Source organism: Mytilus edulis, chromosome 7 (assembly GCF_963676685.1).
Source record: "Mytilus edulis chromosome 7, xbMytEdul2.2, whole genome shotgun sequence".
In the NCBI taxonomy this organism is placed as follows: domain Eukaryota; kingdom Metazoa; phylum Mollusca; class Bivalvia; order Mytilida; family Mytilidae; genus Mytilus; species Mytilus edulis.
The window spans coordinates 47,412,975-47,428,687 of NC_092350.1; positions in this window are offsets into that span (position 1 = coordinate 47,412,975).

Consider the following 15,713-nt stretch of genomic DNA (forward strand, 5'->3'; position numbering starts at 1 on the left):
TCTATTAAACAAACATTAAGAAATCATCAGACAATTTCCATAGTATCAAACGTTATCCAGCAAAATATATTGCTGGTGAAGACTCAGTCATCGCAATCCTTTTATAACGATGGGTAAAAGACGCATAATTTCATCCAGATCATCATTTGAACTACACTAAAATGTGATACAACCCTCCCCCAACACATTCTTTCGGCCCAAAAATATTCCAAACTCTTTCAACTCTTTCTCGATACCTGACTTTCCATATTTTCGTACTATTCCATATGGCCAAAAACAATTTGATGTCATTTTATCAATGTTTTCTAATACAATACCACTTGGTGTAAGACATAGTCTGTACTGTCCATTCAGTCCAAACTTCAAGGCATCCACACCTGGTTTGACTGTGACAATGAAACATGGATCTGAAATGAAATAATAATTGCTTTTTATATGTGTTAATACAATGCTCAGATTCTACTATAAAAATGGCTCAGAGGGTGACAATAGTTCTCTTCTGCATAGTTCCCTCTGATACAGATCAATGAATTAAAAGACAATAATCTATTTAAAAATCATTTTTTATAGGCAGTAGTTAGTTTTTAATAATGTTTGACCATTGGTATAAAATATACAAAACTAGTAGCACAATTAAGATGAAACAAGAGCAGATTAGATATAGAAATTGTAGTAACCCTTTTTAAGCTTGCAACACTTACCTAAAGCTGTCGCGATCGAATTCATGTTGACCGATTCGACCCAAATTCTCATATTTGATAAATATTAACACCTATATTCAAGTTTCATTAAGTTTGAAATAAACAGTTAACAATGCATGTACTCGGTACTATTTGTAAGAATTTCGGGTGTATTTTTAGTATAGACGCCATCTAATTAACTATTGAGTTGACCTCCGAACACTTCAAACGATCACATTACCCGATATAAACTTTAACTTAAATATAAATAGATTGCGACCTCGCGAAATTTGAGTTTTATAGCATAGTTTGAATTTCAGTTACAGGTTAATTAATAAGTTAATTAATGCTTTTACCTATGTAAGAATGATCTTTTGTGGATCGAATCAGTCAACGGTATGGTTCCTTTTTTGTTTCACTTTCAATGTTGACATTCTTTTCCTTTTAATGACTGAACACGAACCATGCATGCGTAAACAATCTCTAGCATATAGGTTAAATTGAAGGTCATATGAACACGGATTAAATGGGGTCGAATTATTCATGTGCGAGTAAATAATTCATTAGCAACGATTCTTTGCTTATTTTGGCAAAATTGACCAAAATTGGCTGATAAAAACGAGTTAGTTTTTCTTTGTTTCAGATTTATTAATGATTGAACCAAACGAAATTATAGTTTATTTTATTTTTGATATCTCGTAGCTAGTGCCCCTTTAAACAATAAATAAATAAATTCATATAATTTCCTTTCAATAGAAGGTGCTAATTGCTATTGACTAGTTATGTACTTATGTGTGGAGTGTACGTTAGTACGAATTCGCTAGTTATTTCGATAAAGATAATGATTTAGGATGCCTTTTTTACATAGATTATCAAATTCATTTGTGGAAAAAAATCTGTTTTCAAAATGATTTCGATAATATAAAGATACGAACTTTTTTAAAAACTCAAATATTGTTTTAACAAACCTCCTTCGTGTACCTCAGGTTAAATTGCTTCATATTGGTGGTCAGGACTGCATTTGGTAACAGCAGCAACATTGGTCTGTGTCTGCTTGATTTTCTGTCTCACTATGAAGAAACCACCATGACAGGTCTTTACAACGATTTCACCAATTCTAAGAATATTATTGTATAGACTTTTTACCGAATTGTCCGTTTGTAAAGAAATGATTACATCTGCTAGCTATTTGTTATCTTGCATGGACTGTATAAAGCTGTCTGTATCTATTAATTCATGTTCAATCTTTTTACTAACAAGGAAAGTTTGCAGGTCGGATGCATGCTTCTTTATTATGCCAAGGCTCATTTTAAGTTCATCTATCTCTTTTTCTTTTTGCTCTACAGATGCCAAAATTTTGCTGATTTTCTTTCTTTCGTTATTTTCAATGATTCGAAGATCGTTCAATAATTCTCTTTCAAAACGATCAAAGTGTTCATTCATTTCATGTCTATATTTACAAATTTCCTTTTCAATATTTTGTTTGTAGAGTGTGAGAGATGATAGATTTTCTACACGATTCTTTCGAATTCTTTTTAAATTATCAGCAATTTCCCGCATTGAATTTTCGATTTCTAACATCATGTTAAACTTTGACGATTTTATGCTGCAAAGAACATCATCATATAAAATTATGTGAGATCTTTGCAGTTCTCGTGGTCTTCTATGAGGCACTTTGTGCAACAAGCACATTCATGTTTTTCACAATAAGCTTGATATCGATCGCCATGTGATTTGCAGGTTTCTTCTATTTGAAGGACACTTACAGGTAACTTTTGGAATTCGTTTACAGGTATAATACCATGACTTTTCGATGCTTGATTCAGGGTATGGTGTTCTTTACATTCCTCACACAGTCCTTCGTTACATTCTAAACACCATGCTGTAGATGGTTTACAAATATTCCTCGAATCGCATATGCCACATGTTGGGGATTTACTGGCCATTTTTCTGTAAAAGATTTTTTCAAAATGGATGTGAATTTCCACGATATATTATTGCACTGGGTAACACGACTGGTATCAATAGTTCAGAAGGATATTTTGAGCCTTCAGGTGCATCTGAGTTAATTTTTATTTTCTGTGTTTGGAATTCATGATGCTTTTACTTTATATTTCCGTGCTGTTATTTGTGTTTTTTTAATGTCTGCCTTGTTTCCAGCAGTAACGCTTTTGTCTATAATTTTTGTTATGATGTTTTGTGTTCATTTACCTGTAACATTGTTAAACAGTTGCGACTGCTGAGGACAATAACAAGTAAAGTATTTGTGCAAAAGACGTATACACGGGCAAATAACTGTCAGCGAAGTTCCGGAATAAAAGTTGTCAAAATGCATGAACGGTATTATAACAAAGTTTTACGCCAAGTATTTTCCCTTTCTAATGCAAATCCTACATCGCATTTTAGCAGATTGTTATATAGTTGAAATGTTGAAAAAATTACACAGACACGTGACGATGCGTTTAATATCAAATGGAAACCGTTCTAGTTCAAATCATGTTTAAATCAGGGAACCATTTACACAGTCACCTATATTCAAACAAATCTATATAATTTTGTAATTCTATGTTTCATCAATTAAAATAATTATTTTTGCACGAGGTAGGTTGTATTATAACATTCAAACAATTGTTTTTGAAATTCACACAGCAGGTCTTAAACTATCATATAACTAAAATAAAATGCTACGAATTTCTACACAACAATCTCTACATTTGTTAAATTTTATTTATTTGTCTCATATAGTCCCTTATGTGGAACAGATTATGCTGACCCTTCTGTAGCATCAGATATCCCCTTGGTCTTCAGTTTGAGTTAGTATGCCGAGTCTTTAGTTTGAATAAAGTGTTTTGTAGATCTAGACTATTGTTTTCTTTACAGTCGTTTTTGGTGTTTGAACATGATACTTTCAGTCTATCTTCGACTAAGTACTTTAAATCTATCTTTGAATATGTCGCGATTATCGCGGGATACGACGTTCTTTAGTTTGTACAATACCAGTGACGACGTCGCCGACTATAGTGACGTCGCCGTGGGGTTTTATGAGTTGTTATTGAAAGTTATGGCTGAACAGACGTGTTTGTTGATATAAGCGTAAGTATTATAATTACAAAGAGGAGAGTTGCATGCCATTTCCTTGTAAAACATTAGTATCCTGGCATGAAAAAAACATTGAAAAAGAGGGACGAAAGATACCAGAGAGAGAGTCAAACTGATAGATAGAAAATAAACTGACAACACTATGGCTAAAAATAAAAAAGACAATAATAGTACAGAAGACACAACATAGAAAACTAATGACTTAGCAACACGAACCCCACCAAAATTTGGGGGGATCGCAGGTGCTCCGGAAGGGAAAGCAGATCCTGCTCCACATGTGACACCCTTCGTGTTGCTGATGTTATTACAAATCCGGTAAATAGTCTAATTCGGTAGGTCACATTCGTGAAAAGGGAAAGGGTATTGTAGTTACGACATAAGGAACATATCCGATATCATCTGTATAACGGTTATTCCATAACGGTCAACCAACTCGTGATGGCGTCCGTAAAATTAAGAAAGGATTGAAGTCGAATATAAATCCTGTGGAGTAGTTATTATGGTTTGATACCATTTTTCGTGGGTTTTGGTGGTATCTATAAATTTGTATCCAAACTTTTGCAGAACCACGAAATCACATATCCACGAAAATAAGCGTTGGTTTAGGTAGAAGAGACTAAAGATAAAGGATATACTATACTTTATAATACTTATGTCTGTTTATATAAGGTAATCATACATGTATTTAATATATGTTACGGTTCTATTAAAAACAAAATGCCCCCTCCCCTATTTTCAAAGAATAAACACACATTCATTTTCGGACATACTGAGTGAAAGGTGTGTATAGATGAGAAACCTAACAAATGGACACACTCACCATACAAACATACAGATTGAATATTTAGGAATGGGCAATACAAGGTGGGTGTAGAATACCCCTTTTCTTTTTTTTTTAAAGACCAATGGATATAAGAAGATGTGGTATCAGTGCTAATGAGACAACTCTCAATCCAAGTCACAATTTATAAAAGTAAACCGTTATAGGTCTTAGAATTATTCAATGCTTTAAAATAGAAATATATGACTGTATCTTCAAGCAAAGGGGAATTTTAAAGATTTTTTTTTATTAAAAAAAATATACATATTTTTTTTCTCACTGTTTTTTTTTTAATATTGAAACAACTTGTAGTGAACACTATTATTAATTTCTTATGCTCATGCTATTTAAAAACACGATTTCTATTGTAATGAACAACAATGGACGGGATTTAGTAGCAGGTGTTTCCAGAAACCCCGCTGTTCACATCCTGTTGCCAAAATCCATTGTTATTCGTAACAATAGATCTATCCAATTTACGCTTGTGTCAGAAATAGAAACTCTGAAGTATAACAAAAGAGCTTGGATGTAACTACATATAAAGGACAACTCACAATAGTCACTGTCATGGTTAGTTTCCCAATTCTCAAATATCTCTCGTCACTGATAGCCACGGAAATGAACAATTGCCTCATCACAAACTATCTTTTGCTCCGTTTGTGATATCTGTTTTCTTTTCAGTCGTGTTTGTTTTAGCCATTACATTGTCTTAAAATTGACCTCTTACAGATATCGTTTTTTTTGGTCGTCGGCTATTTTTCACAAGTTGATGACTAAAAAGGCAAGTAAAATTTTCCTAAATGCAAAATACATACCACTTTATTGTACGGGTTCAGATGTTAACAGCATCAATTTTATTGACTGACAGATAATCGATAACACATAAACACAATCACTAAAAACTAACTTTCACATATTCGGAGATCTTTCAATAATTGTTTCAATCAAATTCATTGCGGCATGGTACAAATGAAAGTGTTGATCCGACGTGTGATATTTTAACAGAGCATTGTAAAAAACTTAGATGAAATGTTTCGATGTAATTTATTCACACTTAATGCAAAATGTTCTAGTTATGACAACGATCAATGGACTCGTTAATTAACATTTGTTAATCATGTCACTGTCTTCTGTGTTAAAAGTTATGACATGTATGGTGAGCCAATTTAATAATTCGATAATTTTAAAAGCAAAGATCTTAATTAATTATACATTCCTCTATGATATACCGATCACCACAAGAGAATGAATTTATAAATACATATAATAATATTTAACTTAAGGGCAAAAAGGGGTTTATATATCAATTTAATGTTAACTCAATACTAGGTAGTGTTATCCTTAAAACTTATAAACAGCTGTCCATCTAGGAATAGGCAGTAAAATTTACGTTGTATCAAATTTTTGCGTTTCTGTTTGTGCCGAAAATTATATGCGAAACCCCCTCCCCCCGATATTCTGTATTTAAGATTAGTTGCATGTGATATTTTCTCTCTTTTTTAAATATTTTTTTTTATCAAATTTTGGATTTACAGATTCTGTTTGGTACCATAACATGTAGATACAATAAACTACACATTAGGAAAAATCAAAACGTAGTTATAAAAAGGATTTAACGTTGAACGGGTAATGGTTGTTAAAACAATTTAAACAGAAACATTTGAGAAAGGTATGCCTGTAATGATCATTGCGTTTTAAGATGCTTTATTTCACTAATTTGAATGCAAAATGAAAAAGAAACATAAATTGAGTGTTGTTAACACACATATTAAAGAATATTTACTGCATAATCTCACTCGCTCAAATAAGTGTGGGGAGTGTATTTACCCATGACATATGTAATAAGTCTACTGAATCGTGAATTTATGCAAACAAATAAACAACCTTTAACAACATAGTTTTTAACCGCTTGATTTATTGATACTGACAAAAGAATATATCGTCTTGAGACACATTTTATTAGAACAAGACATTGACCACAGTTGATAATGAAAATAGGGAATGTGTCAAAGACACAACAATCACACCAAAGAGCGTAAAAACAGCTGAAGGACACCAATGAGTTTTCAATACATTGAGAAAATCCCGCATCCGGAAGCGTGCTTCAGTTGGCCCTTCAACAAAAATGTTTACAATATAAAAAAGAAGATGTGGTATGATTGCCAATGAGGCAACTATCCACAAAAGACCAAAATGACACAAGTTCAGTAATAACGGACGTCATACTTAACTCCAAAATGTATAAAAGAAACTAAAATAAAAAAAATATACAATACTAACAAAAGCTAATTTCTCCTGACAGGCGCATACATTCGGCGGGGTTAAACAATTTTTTTTTTTTAGATCTTACCCCATCCCTGGTCCCGTTTACCTAAAGTCAAGAAAATGACAATGATACATAATTTTCAGTTACTGACATGTCAGCTCCAGACTTCAATTAAACTGATAGAAGGAGACTTAAGTGCTTTTTGTTAATGAAAGGAAGAAGATGTTTCCAGACAAAATGAATCTTTATTGGAAATAAGAATGGCAAAACATTATAATACTGAAAATTAAATCAGGTTAGAGAACTATCAGATTAAGAGTCAACAGTCTTTTATAAAAAAAACCGAAATCATATCAATAAAACAAAAGTACTAATTGAAACCTCATTTTCTTACGATTGAATGTTATGTCATCCGAAACCATATACAAGTACATAACTTTAAAAACGTGTCGAAAAAGTTAGAAAAGATAAATAAACACATATGGTGGATAAGCGGTTATTATTAAGCATATTTTTTTTTCTAAATATGAATTGATGAATAAACAGGTATTCTGGAATGTCTTACAACTGATAAAATTCTGTAACTATACACAAACATAAGTATAGAATTTTATTGATTTCTAAAATCAGAAAAATCAGTCGATCCAAAAGAATGTAAAAATAATTACCATGCGATATATTGTGCTCATCCTAGAGCCCCCTATGTAATACGCATAAGATATTTGAAGTTGTAGTTACAGAATATCGACATGTTTCAGTTGTATCTTTTAATTCTTAATTCCCTGGCAATTCATAATTATTCTAAGCAGAAATAAGACTTACCAAATGGTAAAATGCTTGATTGTAAAAATACGTCTTATCCTTTTCTTTACCAAGAATAGACTAAATTTGTGACACTTCAGAAATCTTTCTATCAGTTTCATTCAATCTTATTGTTTTTAAAATAAACAAAAGGATGTTGTACCGGCGTTTGATACTTCAAATCGGTCTGTGACGTATTAATAAAATGTTCTGTTATATATTATTTTCTCGATGGAAGATATATGTGAATCTAGTTTCTTTTTAATAGATATTATACATAACTAGATACTTTTATATGTACATTACCAGATAGCAAATAAACAAAAAATGTTTGAGAATTTGAGGTAAGAAAATGTGTCCTGTGCTTTTAAATCGGTATTATACGAATCTTTGCACAAGAGATATATAATGGATGTTAAAATAAAGAGGCATGCTGGTATTTTTGTCAGTAAGACACATTTCCCCTAGGACGTAAACAGACGCAGATGTAAACAACCACAAGTCACCGTATGACGCTAATTTTGTTTTACATAAGTGGCATACGCTACAGATATTAGATATGTAAACGAATTTAAAGACGATTTTTTTGTCGAGCCTGCGACTTTTGTCGCAGAAAGCTCGACATAGGGATAGTGATCCGGCGGCGGCGGCGGCTACGGCGGCGACGGTGTTAGCTCACTTCTTAAAAGCTTTATATTTTAGAAGGAAGAAGACCTGGATGCTTCATACTATGTATATAGATGCCTCATGTTACGAACTTTCCGTTAGTCACATGTCCAATGTCCTTGACCTCATTTTCATGGTTCAGTGACTACTTGAAAAAAAGTTAAGATTTTTTGTAATGTTAATTTCTCTCGTATTATAAGTAATTGGATAACTATATTTGGTATGTGCGTACCTTGCAAGGTCCTCATGCCTGTCAGACAGTTTTCACTTGACGTCGACCTCATTTCATGGATCAGTGAACAAGGTTAAGTTTTGGTGGTCAAGTCCATATCTCAAATACTATAAGCAATAGGGCTAGTATATTCGGTGTATGGAAGGACTGTAACGTGTACATGTCCAACTGGCAGGTGCCATCTGACTTTGACCTCATTTTCATGGTTCAGTGGTTATAGTTAAGTTTTTGTGTTTTGGTCTGTTTTTCTCATACTTTACGCAATAGGTCTACTATATTTGTTGTATGGAATGATAGTAAGGTGTACATGTCCAACTGGCAGGTGTCATCTGACCTTGACCTCATTTTCATGGTTCAGTGGGTATATTTACGTTTTTGTGTTTTGGTCTGTTTTTCTTATTTTGTATACACTAGATCAACTATATTTGGTGTATGGAAGGACTGTCACTTGTACATGTCCAACTGGCAGGTGTCATCTGACCTTGACCTCGTTTTCATGGTTCTGTGGTTATATTTACGTTTTTGTGTTTTGGTCTGTTTTTTTCTTATTTTGTATGCAATAGACCAACTATATTTGGTGTATAGAATGATGGTAAGGTATACATGTCTAGCTGGCAGGTGTCATCTGACCTCGACCTCATTTTCAAGGTTCAGTAGTTATAGTTTAGTTTTTGTCGAGCCTGCAACTTTTGTTGCAGAAAGTTCGACATAGGGATAGTGATCCGGCGGCGGCGGCTACGGCAGCGGCTACGGTGGCGGCGTTAGCTCACTTCTTAAAAGTTTTATATTTTAGAAGCTGGAAGACCTGGATGCTTCATACTTTGTATATAGATGCCTCATGTTATGAAGTTTCCGTCAGTCTAATGTCCAATGTCCTTGACCTCATTTTCATGGTTCAGTGACTACTTGAAAAAAAGTTCAGATTTTTTGTAATGTTGAATTCTCTCTTATTATAAGTAATAGGATAACTATATTTGGTATGTGCGTACCTTGCAAGGTCCTCATGCCCGTCAGACAGTTTTCACTTGACCTCGACCTCATTTCATGGAACAGTGAACAAGGTTAAGTTTTGGTGGTCAAGTCCATATCTCAGATACTATAAGCAATAGGGCTAGTATATTCGGTGTATGGAAGGACAGTAAGGTGTACATGTCCAACTGGCAGGTGTCATCTGACCTTGACCTCATTTTCATGGTTCAGTGGTTATAGTTTAGTTTTTGTGTTTTGGTCTGTTTTTCTTACACTTTATGCAATAGGTCTACTATATTTGTTGTATGGAATGCTTGTAAGGTGAACATGTCTAGCGGGCAGATGTCATTTGACCTTGACCTCATTTTCATGGTTCAGTGGTTATAGTTAAGTTTTTGTGTTTGGTCTATTTTTCTTAAACTATAAGTAATAGGTCAACTATATTTAATGTATGGAAGCATTGTTAGCTGTGTATGTCTCCCTGGCATGGTTCATTTGACCTTGACCTCATTTTTATGGTTCATTGGTCTTTGTTTAGCTATCTTGGTTACTGTTAAGTTTATGTGACAGTTGAAATAAAGCTTTATACTTAGGACTATCAACATAATATCAATGATTAGTAAAGAAGGCGAGACATTTCAGTGTGTGCACTCTTGTATTCCTCATTAATTAAAATAAAATGTTGAGATAACAATTCGCTTATAGCAGCTAGTTGAGTTAAATTTTGTCAAAATAAAAAAAGAAACACAGCTGATAAATAATTCACTTACAACCGAATAATTTAACCTGCTTGAAGCCGAATTTATGTGTTCTTCAATTAAACTCCTTAGCTGGAGATGGGTTACTGATGTATTCAACCATTAAAAGGAAAACATTGAAAGTGAAAAAAGTATAACGATTTGGCAGACTGATTCGATCCACGAGAAATCGTTCTTATACATGTATAAACGATAATTAACATTTTTCAACCTACTATATGCAATCAAACAGATTCATGATATTTCATTTGCAAGAGGTCACTATCTTTCTAACAAAAATGAAAACGAAATGCAACTGCATATAATCGAGTTCATTATTTATTTTAGATTTTTTTATAATTTCGATAAATGTTTTAGTGCAATGTATGTTATAAATCAAATGTCAGAATTAAAGTCAAACCGGAAGACATTAATGTGACAGAAAATGCCCTTCACATGAAATAAGATTTTTTATTTAAATTTTTTTTTCTTATAATTCACATTCGTGAGGGACTTTGTTGGTGTTTATTACGCAATTACAATATGTTTTACCTACATATACGTAACAAACAAAAAATGTTGAGAGACAACTGAAAGCAAAGGCATACAACAATAGTTGTTTTAAAATTAATGATTTCTTGTTATTTCTGCTATATAGATGATTGATGTTCTCTTACTCAATTATTCAAACATGTCAAAACTTAGTGACAGATGAACGCATCTATACAATCGAAGTAGAGATAAATTTAATTTGCCTAATATATTGACTTACATCTAGACATTTGAAAACAGAACTATACGATAAAAGAGGTCATTTCAAGTTTCCAATCGTGAACTTTCCATTTCAATATATGTAGCAACATTCCAGCAGCACATGCATGCGGAGGACCTACATGTATTTCTCAATTGTTACGATATTACCGGGCATGTATTTCATATCATGATTTCCTTGATGAAAAATTTGATGCTTAACAGGAAGTTATGCAAATATGGTGAAATTGAAATCATACCTTCGTAAATTTTACGGAAGTCATCACAAGTTGCATTGGTTGACCATTATGCAATATCCGCTTCACAGATGATAGCGGATATGTGCCACATGCCATATGTACAGTCCCGTTTCCTTTTCACGAATGTGACCTACTGAATTAGACTTATTACCCGGTTAATACTAACATAACCATCACGACGGGTGCTACATGTGGAGCTTGATCTTCTTAACCTTCCTCAGTAACTGATATCTTCCCTAGTTTTTGGTAGAGTGTTGCTAAGTCTATATGTTTCTATGTTGTGTTTGGTGTAATACTGTTTGTCGGTTGGTCTTATTATTTTGTTTTATTTTTTCTTTCAATTAATACGTTTGAATGTCCCTTTGTGTCTTTCACCCCTCTTTTATTGCCTGATTAAAAAAATTAAATGTTTATCTGCAATTTTTGTAATTTGACGAAATTGCAGCATGAATAGATTTGCAAGGAGATCTTGCATAACATATAATCGTTAAACAGTGATTTGATGAAATATATTAATATTGAAACATAAAATTCACCAATTCCGCTTGCACCAAAATAACTGAACGGTCCAATTCAGTACGAAATTGAAGAATAATAAAAAGATATATAAATAAGATGAGCCAATTATCGGTAATGTCATTTATGACTTGAGTCAGAAAATATATTTCAGATAACTCCTCATTTTTGTACTAGTACATCTACAAAAACTGATCTTTTAACTGATTTTAATATCAGAACTGAAGTGAAGGCTATTTAGTAAGTTATACTCTCAGGAACGTGACCTACCAAATAAGACTATTTACTGGGTTTGTATTAACATAAACAACGGGGTGGGTGCCATGTGTGAACCAGGATCTGCTTACTCTTCCGGAGCACTTGCGCTGACTGACCCATAGTTTTTGGTGGAGCTAGTGTTGCTTAGTCTTTATTTTTGTATATTGATGTTTGTGTACTATTGTTTGTCTGTCTGTCTGTTTGTTTGTCTATCTGTTTTTTTTTTGTAGTCATGGTTTTGTTAGTTTGCTTTTGATCAATGAGTTTGAATGTTTCTCTGGTATGTTTGGCTCCTTGTTTATGCAGGTCCCTTGTGAAAAGCAACACTTTATCAAGGAAGTCATGATAGGGAACACAAGCCCTAGAAATAAGTATCAACTGACACACATAATCATCAGGTGCTGCTGAAATATACATATGGCTACATTTAATTGTAAAGTAAACAATTGGAAATCTTATCATCTCTTTTGTTTACAGTTCTATTCACAACCGATCATACTTGTTAAGTTCTAGATGTGAGTCAAGATATCAATTAGACAGAACTGTATCGGTCGTATTGTTTATTTCAATTTCAATGGGATAAAACGAAAAAAACTTAATCAAATGGCATCAAAAGCTCAAACACATCAAACGAATGAATAAAAACTGTCATACTTCTTACGAACTGTTTTGATCTGAGCGTCACTGATGAGTCTTATGTAGACGAAACGCGCGTCTGGCGTATTAAATTATAATCCTGGTACCTTTGATAACTATTCACACCACTGGGTCGATGCCACTGCTGGTGGACGTTTCGTCCCCGAGGGTATCACCAGCCCAGTAGTCAGCACTCCGGTGTTGACATGAATATCAGTTATATGGTCATTTCTATAAATTTTCTGTTTACAAAACTTTTAATTTTTCGAAAAACCTAAGGATTTTCTTACGCCCAGGAGTAGATTACCTTAGCCGTATTTGGCACAACTTTTAGGAATTTTTGGGTCCTCAATGCTCTTCAACTTTGTATTTGTTTGGCATTTTAACTGTTTTGATCTGAGCGTCACTGATGAGTCTTATGTAGACGAAACGCGCGTCTGGCGTATTAAATTATAATCCTGGTACCTTTGATAACTATTTACACCACTGGGTCGATGCCACTGCTGGTGGACGTTTCGTCCCCGAGGGTATCACCAGCCCAGTAGTCAGCACTCCGGTGTTGACATGAATATCAATTATATGGTCATTTCTATAAATTTTCTGTTTACAAAACTTTTAATTTATCGAAAAACTAAGGATTTTCTTACGCCCAGGAGTAGATTACCTTAGCCGTATTTGGCACAACTTTTAGGAATTTTTGGGTCCTCAATGCTCTTCAACTTTGTATTTGTTTGGCATTTTAACTGTTTTGATCTGAGCGTCACTGATGAGTCTTATGTAGACGAAACGCGCGTCTGGCGTATTAAATTATAATCCTGGTACCTTTGATAACTATTGGTACAGGTGATTTCTTATGTAGAAAATGATGAATTAAACCTGGTTTTATAGCTAGTCAAACCTTCTACATCAAATTTCATTATTTTGACAATAATGTGTGAACAATTCAAAAAGACATAATATTTAAAAATGTCAAAAATAGGGGTACAGTATTCAACATTATCGGTCGTATCTTTTATTTCAAGTTCAATTGGATAAAAAGAAAAAAAAACGTAATCAAATGGCAACATCAAAAGCTCAAACACATCAAACGAATGAATAAAAACTGTCATACTTCTGACTTGGTACAGGTGATTTCTTATGTAGAAAATGGTAAATTAAACCTGGTTTTATAGCGAGTCAAACCTTCTACATCAAATTTCATTATTTTGACAATAATGTGTGAACAATTCAAAAAGACATAGAATGTCAAAAAGTCAAAAATAGGGGTACAATATTCAACATTTTGTTATCATATCAATCACTATCAAAACTTATAAATGAAACAAAGAAGCACAAAAGGTATAATCAAATTCAACAACGTCATTTTGCTTTTTTATTATTCGATTTTATTTGCATATGTTCAAGTTGCATCTGTCTAAAACAAATAACATTTACTGATAGCAAGATATGATAATGTAATTCATAAATAATGAAGAAAGTTTAATCCATGAAATGGCATTTTTATCTGGGTTATATTTCAATTGCCAATCACTTTCAATATTTCTACGCCTGATAAATCTTCTCATAGCAAGAATGAATCTGACCTATTTTTGATACATTTTCTGTATAACAAGCTATATCGTCAAAAAACCTTATTTTACAAGTAAAATGTTTTTAGATGATTCAAGTTTTCCACATTGCGAATTCTTATTGTTACACGGGCATTCAAATTATATTGACACCCAGGGTTTCCGCTGGCGGTCGTTTGCGAAAAAATAATAATTGTGGCGATTAAAATTCGTCATTGGCGAAAGAATTTGGCGAAAGAAATATATATATATATAACGATTTATTTACAGCCATCTTGTTTATTGACTTTTTTCGGGTTTCTCTGACTTTACTGATCAGACAATACTCGGAATTCACCTTGAACTCGTTAAGATTTTGACAGAAAATCAATAATCAGCTGATTGCATTCATAGCTATCGACATCAAAGGACTAATTAATAAAGGTGTTGATTGTATGATATGACAAAATGATATGGTTAAATGGCTTCTGTCACATGTCTCAAAAGGGATTTTTTAACCACTTTGCGACGCACGTGTTTGAAGCAAAAATTTACGCTTCCTCTCCTTCTTTTAATGATAGTCCAGAAAAGAAAATTGTTGCTATGACGAAAAATGTTCAAAAGCAAGAAAGGTCTCTGATTTAAAACTTTATCATTTAAATTTCATATAGATCATTGATTTGAGTGGGTACTTCGAAGTCGTTTCAGTAACACGTGTTTCAAGCATATAGTTTTACTTATTTACGATGGTCTAGAAAAGAAAACTGTCGTTATGAAGAAATCTATTCAAAAGGTTGGCATGAGAGTAACCCTTCAATGTAATGACTACACCTTACACGAGGGATCAAGTCTAAGTGATAAGATGCTTCGTTTTGTTGTAAAAAACACTTCTTATTTAGGGGGGAGGGAGGCTGGAAAAAAAGGAAATTTTTAAAAAATATATACATTTGTGTTACTTGGCGAAAAAAATAATAAAGTGGCGAAAAATAAATTGTTTTGACGAAAGAGGTGGCGAAAAAAATAATTGACCCAGGAGAAACCCTGTTGACACCGCATGTAGAACACTTGAAGAGATCATCCCCCTTATCCAATAGGAACCCCCAGTGCAATAGTTAAATTATTAGTAAACGTTAACTTCTACCACAAGCACAAGAGTATTGTGTTTGAAATATTCCTTTAAAATGTCCATAACTTACAATAGAAAACAATGACTTCATCTTTTTTTTTATAAAAGTTTAGTAATGTCCTTTGCTTTTCTTTAGTCAAAAAGCAGATATGTCATGCACAAATTTATCTAATTTTGATTAAAGTGTAAATCATAGACACGAAACGATTTGTTAGAGGACATCTTCTTTTAAACGAAACGTAAAGTTTAAACATTATGCTATCCTTGTATAATTCTTACAAAGAATAATCTAATTTACACTATTGATTATACAAAGTTCAATATTTTCTGTAAGGTTGGTACAATAGACT